We start from the raw sequence: 9,440 nt of genomic DNA, 5'->3' as shown, positions 1-9,440 counted from the left end.
TATCCTGTTTCATTGGTCTATGTCTCTGTTTTTATATCAGTACCATTCTTTTTGTTTTTTTTCTATAGCTCTGTAATATAATTTGAAGTTAGGTAATGTGATTTCTACAGTTTTGTTTTGTTTCTTTTTTTTCCCCTCAGGATAGATTTGGCTATTCTGAGTCTTTTATGGTTCCATATAAATTTTAGGATTTTTTTCTGTTTTTGTGAAGATTGTCATTAGTGTTTTGACAGAGAGTGTTTTCAATCTGTAGATTGCTTTGGGTAGTATGGACATGTTAACAATATTGACTCCTCCAATCCATAAACATGGATATATTTCCATTGTTTCATGTCCTCTTTAATTTCTTTCATCAATGTTTTATAGGTTTCATTGTAGAGATCTTTCATTTCTTTGGTTAACTCCGAGGTATTATATTTTATTTGTAGTTACTGAAAAACTGATAACTTTATTAATCTCTTTTTCAGATTGTTCACTGTTGCCATATAGAAATGCTACTAAATGTGTATGTTGATTTTGTACCTTGAAACTTTACTGAATTTGTTTATCAGTTCTAATAAATGAAAGAGGAGACATTAAAAACTGATACCACATAAATGCAAAGGATCATAAGAGGCTATCATAAATAATTATCTGCCAAAAATGGATAACCTAGAAGAAATGGATAAAGTACTAGACATATACCAGACCAATAATAAGTGAGGACATTTAATTAGTAACAAAAATTCTTCAATCAAAGAGAAGCCAAGGACCTGATGGCTTCACAGCTAGATTCTAAAAAACATTTAAAGAACTAATGTCAGTTCTCCACAAACTTCCAAAAAATCAAAGAGAAGGCAGCACTTCCAAATCTTTTTTACAAGACTAGCATTACCCTGATACCAAAGCCAGATAGATATCACAAGAAAACTACAGGACAATATCCTTGATGAATATAGGTGTAAAAATCTTCAACAAAATGCTAGCAAACAAAATTCAACAACACATTAACAGGACCACTCACCATGATTAAGTGGCATTTATCACTGGAATACAAGGATGGTTTAATATAAAAAATCAATAAATATGACATACCACATTAAAAGAATGAAAGACAAAAATGATATTATCATCTCATTAGATGCAGAAAAAAGCATGTGACAAAAGTCAACATCCCTTCATGATAAAAACTCTCAAGAAATAAGGTATAGGAGAAATGTACCTCAACATAATAAAACCCATATACAATAAACCCATGATAACATCATACTGAACAGGGCAAAGTTGAAAGCTTTTTCTCTAAGCTCTGGATCAAGACAAGGGTGCCCATTCTCTCCACTTCTATTCAACAATTATTGTAAGTTTTTAACTTAGCAATAAGGCAAGAAAAATAAATAAAAGACATCCAAATTTGAAGGAAGAAGTAAAATGTTGCTGTTTACTGATTACACAATTTTATATGTAGAAAACTCTGAAGATTCCACCAAAAAAAAAAAAAAAAAAAAAGCTGTTAGAATTGGTCAACAGATTCAGTAGAGTTGCAGGGTACAAAATCAACATACAAAAATCAGCAGTGTTTCTGTAGACTAACAATAAACTTTCTATAAAAGAAATAAAGAAAATAATCCCATTTACTATAGCAAAAACAAAATGAGAATAAATCTAACCAAGGAGATGAAAGATGTGTACATTGAAAACTATAAAACATCAATGAAAGAAATTGAATAAGATAGAAATGAACAAAAGATATCTTGTGTTCATCAATTGGAAGAATTGAAATTGTTAAAATGTCCAAACTACCCAAAGTGTCCACAGATTCAATCCCTGACAAAATTCCAATGTCGTTTTTAATAGAAACAGAAAAAATTCCTAAAATTCAGATAGAATCATAATAAGCTTCAAATTGCAAGGCAGTTATGAACAAAAGAACAAAGCTGAAAGCATCAAACTATACATCAAAGAGATAGTAATTAAAACAGCATAGTACTAGCATAAAAATAGACACGTTGATTAATGGAATAAAATAAAGGTCCCAGAAATGAACTCACACATCTACAGACAATTGATTTTTGATAAAGGTGCCAAGAATATGCAATAGGAAAAGGATTGCCTTTTCCATAATGTTGGGAAAACTGGATATCCATATGCAAAAGAATAAAATTGGATCCTTAACTGACATCATATACAAAACCAACCCAAAATAGATTACGGACTTAAACATAAGACCTGAAAACATAAGACCTTAAGTATAAAACTACTAGTGAAAACCAAAGGGTGGGAAACTGCACAACATTGGTCTGGGCAATATTTTTTAGATATGACACCAAAAGCACAGGAAACAAAAGCAAAAAAAGACCAAGAGGATTACATGAAAATAAAAAGTGTCTACACAACAAAGGAAACAAAACTAAAGGGACAATCTATGGATTGGGAAAAAATATTTGCAAGTATATTGAAAAGGAATTAATATCCAAAATATATAAGTAACTCAGCTCTACAGGATGAAAACAAACAGCTCAATTAAGAAATGGAGAAAAGACCAGAATACACATTTCTCAAAAGAAGACATACAAATAGCTAACAACTAAATGAAAATGCTCAACATCATTGATCATTAAGGAGATACAAATTAAAACCACAGTGAGATACCACCTCACACCTGTTAGGAAGGCTGTTATCCAAAAGATGTAGGTAAGTCTGAGAAAAGATATAGAGTAAAGAGAATGTTTGTATACTGTTGATGATAATGTAAATTAGTACAGCCATGAAAAAAAGTACAAAGGTTCCTCAAAAAACCGAAAGAATTTGCATATAATCCAGCAATCTCACTTCTGCGTATTTACCTGAAAGATTTGAAATCAGTATGTTGAAGACATGTCTGCACTCTGATGTTCACTGCAGTACTATTAACAATAGCCAAGTTATGAAATCAACCTAAGCTTGCATAAATGAATTAATAAAGAAATTATAGTATGTATAGACAGTAGAATATTTTTTTTTGCTACAAACTTATTTATTATTATTATACTTTAAGTTCTAGGGTACATGTGCATAATGTGCAGGTTTGCTACATATGTAAATTTGTGCGATGTTGGTGTGCTGCACCCATCAACTCGTCAGCACCAATCATCTCGTCATTTACATCAGGAATACCTCCCAATGCAATACCTCCCCGCTCCGCCCTCCCCATAATAGGCCCTGGTGTGTGAGGTTCCCCTTCCTGAGTCCAAGTGATCTCAATGTTCAGTTCCCACCTATGAGTGAGAACATGCAGTGTTTGGCTTTCTGTTCTTGCGATAGTTTGCTGAGAATGATGGTTTCCAGCTACATCCATGTCCCTACAAAGGACAGGAACTCATCCTTTTTTATGGCTGCATACAATTCCATGGTGTATATGTGCCACAATTTTTTAATCCAGTCTGTCACAGATGGAAATTTGGGTTGATTCCAAGTCTTTGCTATTGTGAATAATGCCACAATGAACATGCAAGTGCATGTGTCTTTATAGCAGCATGATTTATAATCCTTTGAGTATATACCCAGTGATGGGATGGCTGGGTCATATGATACTTCTAGATCTAGACCCCTGAGGAATCACCATACTGTTTTCCATAAGGGCTGAACTAGTTTAAAATCCCACCAACAGTGTAAAAGTGTTCCTATTTCTCTACATCCTCTCCAGCACCTGTTGTTCCTGACCACCATTCTAACAGGTGTGAGATGGTATCTCAATGTGGTTTTCATTTGCATTTCTCTGATGGTCAGTGATGATGAGCATTTTTTCATGTGTCTGTTGGCTGTATGAATGTCTTCTTTTGAGAAATGTCAGTTCATATACTTTGCTCACTTTTTGATGGGGTTGTTTGTTTCTCTCTTGTAAATTTATTTCAGTTCTTTATAGTTTCTGGATATTAGAACTTTGTCAGATGAGTAGATTGCAAAAATTTTCTCCCATTTTATAGGTTGCCTGTTCATTCTGATGGTAGTTTCTTTTGCTGTGCAGAAGCTCTTTAGTTTACGTAGATTCCATTCATCAATTTTGGCTTTTGTTGCTGTTGCTTTTGATATTTTAAACATGAAGTCCTTGCCCATGCCTATGTCCTGAAGATATTACTTAGGTTTTCTTCTAGGGTTTTTGTGATATTAGGTCTAACATTTAAGTCTCTAATCCATCCTGAATTAATTTTCATATAAGGAGTAAGGAAAGGATCCAGTTTCAGTTTTCTAGTTATGGCTAGCCAATTTTCCCAGCACCATTTATTAAATAGGGAATCCATTCCCCATTTCTTGTTTCTCTCAGGTTTGTCAAAGATCAGATGTCTGTAGATGTGTGGTATTATTTCTGAGGGCTCTGTTCTGTTCCGTTGGTCTATATCTCTGTTTTGCTACCAGTACCATGCTGTTTTTTACTGTGGCCTTGTAGTATACTTTGAAGTCAGGTAGAATGATGCCTCCAGCTTGGTTCTTTTGACTTAGGATTGTCTTGGCAATTCGGGTTGTTTTTTGCTTCCAAATGAACTTTAAAACAGTTTTTTCCAATTCTGTGAAGAAACTCATTGGTGGCTTGATGGGGATGGCATTCAATCTATAAATAACTTTGAACAGTATGGCCATTTTCACGATATTGATTCTTCCTATCCATGAGCATGGTATGTTCTTCCATTTGTTTGTGTCCTCTTTTATTTCACTGAGCAGTGGTTTGTAGTTCTTCTTGAAGAGATCATTTACATCCCTTGTAAGATGGATTCCTAGGTATTTTATTCTCTTTGAAGCTATTGTGAATTTAAGTTCACTCATGATTGGCTCCCTGTTTGTTTGTTACTGGTGTATAAGAATGCTTGTGATTTTTTCACATTGATTTTTTATCCTGAGATTTTGCTGAAGTTGCTTATCAGCTTAAGGAGATTTTGGGAAGATGGCCGAATAGGAACAGCTCCAGTCTCCAACTCCCAGTGCGAGCGACACAGAAGACCGGTGATTTCTGCATTTTCAACTGAGGTACTGGGGTCATCTCACTAGGGAGTGCCGGACAATCGTGCTGGTCACTGCTGCAGCCTGACAGCGAGAGCTGAAGCAGGTGAGGCATCGCCTCACCTGGAAGTGCAAGGGGGAAGGGAATCTGTTTTCCTAGCCAGGGGAACTGAGACACACAACACCTGGAAAATCGGTAACTCCCACCCCAATACTGCGCTTTAAGCAAACAGGCACACCAGGAGAATATATCCCACACCTGGCCGGGAGGGTCCCACACCCACGGAGCCTCCCTCACTGCTAACACAGCAGTCTGCGGCGATCTATCCGCAAGGCAGCAGCGAGGATGGGGGAGGGGCGCTTGCCATTGCTGAGGCTTAAGTAGGTAAACAAAGCCGCTGGGAAGCTCGAACTGTGTGGAGCTCACAGCAGCTCAAGGAAGCCTGCCTGTCTTGGTAGACTCCACCTCTGGGGAGAGCGCACAGCTGAAGACCAATAGGGGAAGCAGCGGGGGCCGGTGCAGACGCGAACAACTCTGTCTGGTCCTGGACTTTTTTTGGTTGGTAGGCTATGAATTATTGCCTCAAATTTCAGAGCCTGCTATTGGTCTATTCAGGGATTCAACTTCTTCCTGGTTTAGTCTTGGGAGAGTGTAAGTGTCCAGGAAATTATCCATTTCTTCTAGATTTTCTTGTTGATTTGCATAGAAGTGTTTATAGTATTCACTGATGGTAGTTTGCATTTCTGTGGGGTTGGTGGTGATATCCCCTTTATCATTTTTTATTACGTCTATTTGATTCTTCTCTGTTTTCTTCTTTATTAGTCTTGCTAGCGGTCTATCAATTTTGTTGATCTTTTCAAAAAACCAACTCCTGGATTCATTGATTTTTTGGAGGGTTCTTTGTGTCTCTATGTCCTTCAGTTCTGCTCTGATCTTAGTTATTTCTTGCCTTCTGCTAGCTTTTGAATGTGTTTGCTCTTGCTCCTCGAGTTCTTTTAATTGTGATGTTAGAGTGTCAATTATAGATCTTTCCAACTATTTCTTGTGGGCCTTTAGTGCTATAAGTTTCCCTCTACACACTGCTTTAAATGTTTCCCAGAGATTCTGGTATGCTGTATCTTTGTTCTCATTGATTTCAAAGAACATCTTTAATTCTGCCTTCATTTCATTATGTACCCAGTAGTCATTCGGGAGCAGCTTGTTCAGTTTCCATGTAGTTGAGCAGTTTTGATTAAGTTTCTCAGTCCTGAGTTCTAGTTTGAATGCACTGTGGTCTCACATAGAGTTTGTTATAATTTCTGTTCTTTTACATTTGCTGAGGAGTGCTTTACTTCCAATTACGTGGTCAATTTTGGAATAAGTGTGATGTGGTGCTGAGAAGAATGTATTCTGTTGATTTGGGGTGGAGAGTTCTGTAGATGTCCATTAGGTCCGCTTGGTAAAGAGACGAGTTCAATTCCTAGATATCCTTGTTAACTTTCTGTCTCGTTGATCTGTCTAATGTTGACAGTGGGGTGTTGAAGTCTCCCATTATTATTGTATGGGAGTCTATGTCTCTTTGTATGTCTCTAAGGACTTGCTTAATGAATCTGGGTGCTCCTGTATTGGGTGCATATGTATTTAGGATAGTTAGCTCTTCCTATTGAATTGATCCCTTTACCATTATGTAATGGCCTTCTTTGTCTCTTTGATGGTTTAAAGTCTGTTTTATCAGAGATTAGTATTACAACCTCTGCTTTTTTTTGTTCTCTATTTGCTTGGTAGATCTTCCTCCTTCCCTGTATTTTTAGCCTATGTGTGTCTCTGCATGTGAGGTGGGTCTCCTGAATACAGCAAACTGGTGGGTCTTGACTCTTTATCCGGTTTGCCAGTCTGTGTCTTTTAATTGGATCATTTAGTCCATTTATATTTAGGGTTAATATTGTTATGTGTGACCTTGATCCTGTGATTATGACATTAACTCGTTATTTTGCAAGTTTTTGATGCAGTTTCTTCCTAGCATCGATGATCTTTGCATTCTGGCATGTTTTTGCAATGGCTGGTACCAGTTGTTCCTTTCCATGTTTAGTGGTTCCTTCAGGGTCTCTTGTAAGGCAGGCCTATTGGTGACAAAATCTGTAAGCATTTGCTTATCTGTAAAGGATTTTATTTCTCCTTCACTTATGAAACTTAGTTTAGCTGGATATGAAATTCTGGTTTGAAAATTCTTTTCTTTAAGAATGTTGAATATTGGCCCCCACTCTCTTCTGGCTTGTAGAGTTTCTGCCAAGAGATCTGCTGTTAGTCTGATGAGTTTCCCTTTATGGATAACCCGACCTTTCTCTCTGTCTGCCCTTAAGATTTTTTCCTTCATTTCAACTTTGGTGAATCTGGCAATTATGTGTCTTGGAGTTGCTCTTCTCGAGGTTTATCTTTGTGGCATTCTCTGTATTTCTTGAATTTGAATTTTGGCCTGCCTTTCTAGTTTGGGGAAGTTCTCCTGGATTATATCCTGAAGAGTGTTTTCCAACTTGGTTCCATTTTCCCCCTCACTTTCAGGTACCGCAATGAGACGTAGATTTGATCTTTTCATATAATCCCATACTTCTTGAAGGCTTTGTTCGTTTCTTTTTCCTCTTCTTTCTTTTGGTTTCTCTTCTTGCTTCGTTTAATTCATTTGATTCTCAATTGCTGATACTCTTTCTTCCAGTTGATCTAGTCCATTACTGAAGCTTGTGCATTTGTCACGTATTTCTCGTGTCATGGTTTTTATCTTTGTCAGTTCATTTATGGCCTTCTCTGCATTTATTATTCTAGTTATCCATTCTTCCATTCTTTTTTCAAGATTTTTAGTTTCTTTGTGCTGGGTACATAATTCCTCCTTTAGCTCTGAAAAGTTTGATGGACTGGAACCTTATTCTCTCCTCTCATCAAAGTCATTTTCCTTCCAGCTTTGATCCATTGCTGGCGATGAGCTGTGTTCATTTGGACGGGAGATGCACTTTTATTTTTTGAATTTCCAACTTTTCTGCCTTGCTTTTTCCACATCTTTGTGGTTTTATCTGCCTCTGGTCTTTGGTGATGGTGACGTACTGATGGGTTTTGGTGTGGTGTCCTTCCTGTTTGTTAGTTTTCCTTCTAACAGTCAGGACCCTCAGCTGTAGGTCTGTTGGAGATTGCTTGATGTCCCCTCCAGAGCCTGTTTGCCTGGGTATCAGCGCCAGAGACTGCAGAAGATAGAATGTTGCTGAACAGCGAGTGTACCTGTCTGATTCTTGCTTTGGAAGTTTCCTCTCAGTGGTGTACTCCACCGTGTGAGGTGTGGGGTGTTGGTGTGCCCTTAGTGGGGGATATCTCCCACTTAGGCTACTCATGATCAAGGACCCACTTGATCAGGCAGTCTGTATATTCTCAGATCTCAACCTCCGTGCTGGGAGAACCACTGCTCTCTTCAAAGCTGTCAGACAGGGTTGTTTGCATCTGCAGAGGTTTCTGTTGCTTTTCTTTTTTTGTTGGCTGTGCCCTGTACCCAGAGGTGGAGTCTACAGAGACAGGCAGGCCTCCTTGAGCTGCTGTGGGCTCCCCCCAATTGGAGCTTCCCAGCGGCTCTGTTTACCTACTTAAGCGCCTCAGCAATGGCAGGCACCCCTCCCCCAGCCTCGCTGCTGCCTTGCCCTAAAATCTCCTGTTGTGCCCGTTTGCTAAGACCCTTTGTAAAGTGCAGTATTGGGGTGAGAGTTACCCGATTTTCCAGGTGTTGTGTGTCTCAGTTCCCCTGGCTAGAAAAGGGATTCCCTTCCCCCTTGCACTTCCCATGTGAGGCGATGCCTCGCCCTGCTTCAGCTTTCGCTGATCGGGCTGCAGCAGCTGACCAGCACCATTGTCCTGCACTCCCCAGTGAGATGAACCCGGTATCTCAGTTGAAAGTGCTGAAATCACCGGTCTTCTGTGTCATATGTGCTGGGAGCTGGAGACTGGAGCTGCTCCTGTTCAACCATCTTGCTCCGCCTCCTAGACAGTAGAATATTATTCAGCCATAAAAAGGAAGAAATTCTGTCATTTGTGATGACATGAATAAAATCAGAGAATGTTATGCTAAGCAAAATAAACCAAATCCAGAAAAACATTTCATATGTGCAATCTAAAACAATTAAACTCATAGAAGCAGCGTATAGTATGGTGGCTACCAGAGGAAGAGGGTGAGGGAAACAGGGAAATGATATAAAGGGTACAATAACATCAGTTAGATAGGAGGAATTCGCTTGATCTTTTTCAGAGCTATTCACAGCTATATTTATTAAATATAGCTAATAAGTAATGCACACTTCAATATTACTGAAATTAAATTTCAAATGCTCTCATTATACAAAATGTTTGATATTTGAGGTGAGGTGTTGAATATGTTAATTAGCTTGATCATTTCACATTGTATTCAAACATCATAACATTACTTGTTACCTCATAAATATATGCACCTATAATTTTAATACATTAATACAGGAAGTACGTT

Source organism: Trachypithecus francoisi, unplaced genomic scaffold (genome assembly GCF_009764315.1).
Source record: "Trachypithecus francoisi isolate TF-2019V2 unplaced genomic scaffold, Tfra_2.0 Lachesis_group6, whole genome shotgun sequence".
Taxonomy (NCBI): Eukaryota; Metazoa; Chordata; class Mammalia; order Primates; family Cercopithecidae; genus Trachypithecus; species Trachypithecus francoisi.
Note: the sequence above shows the minus strand (reverse complement) of the source record.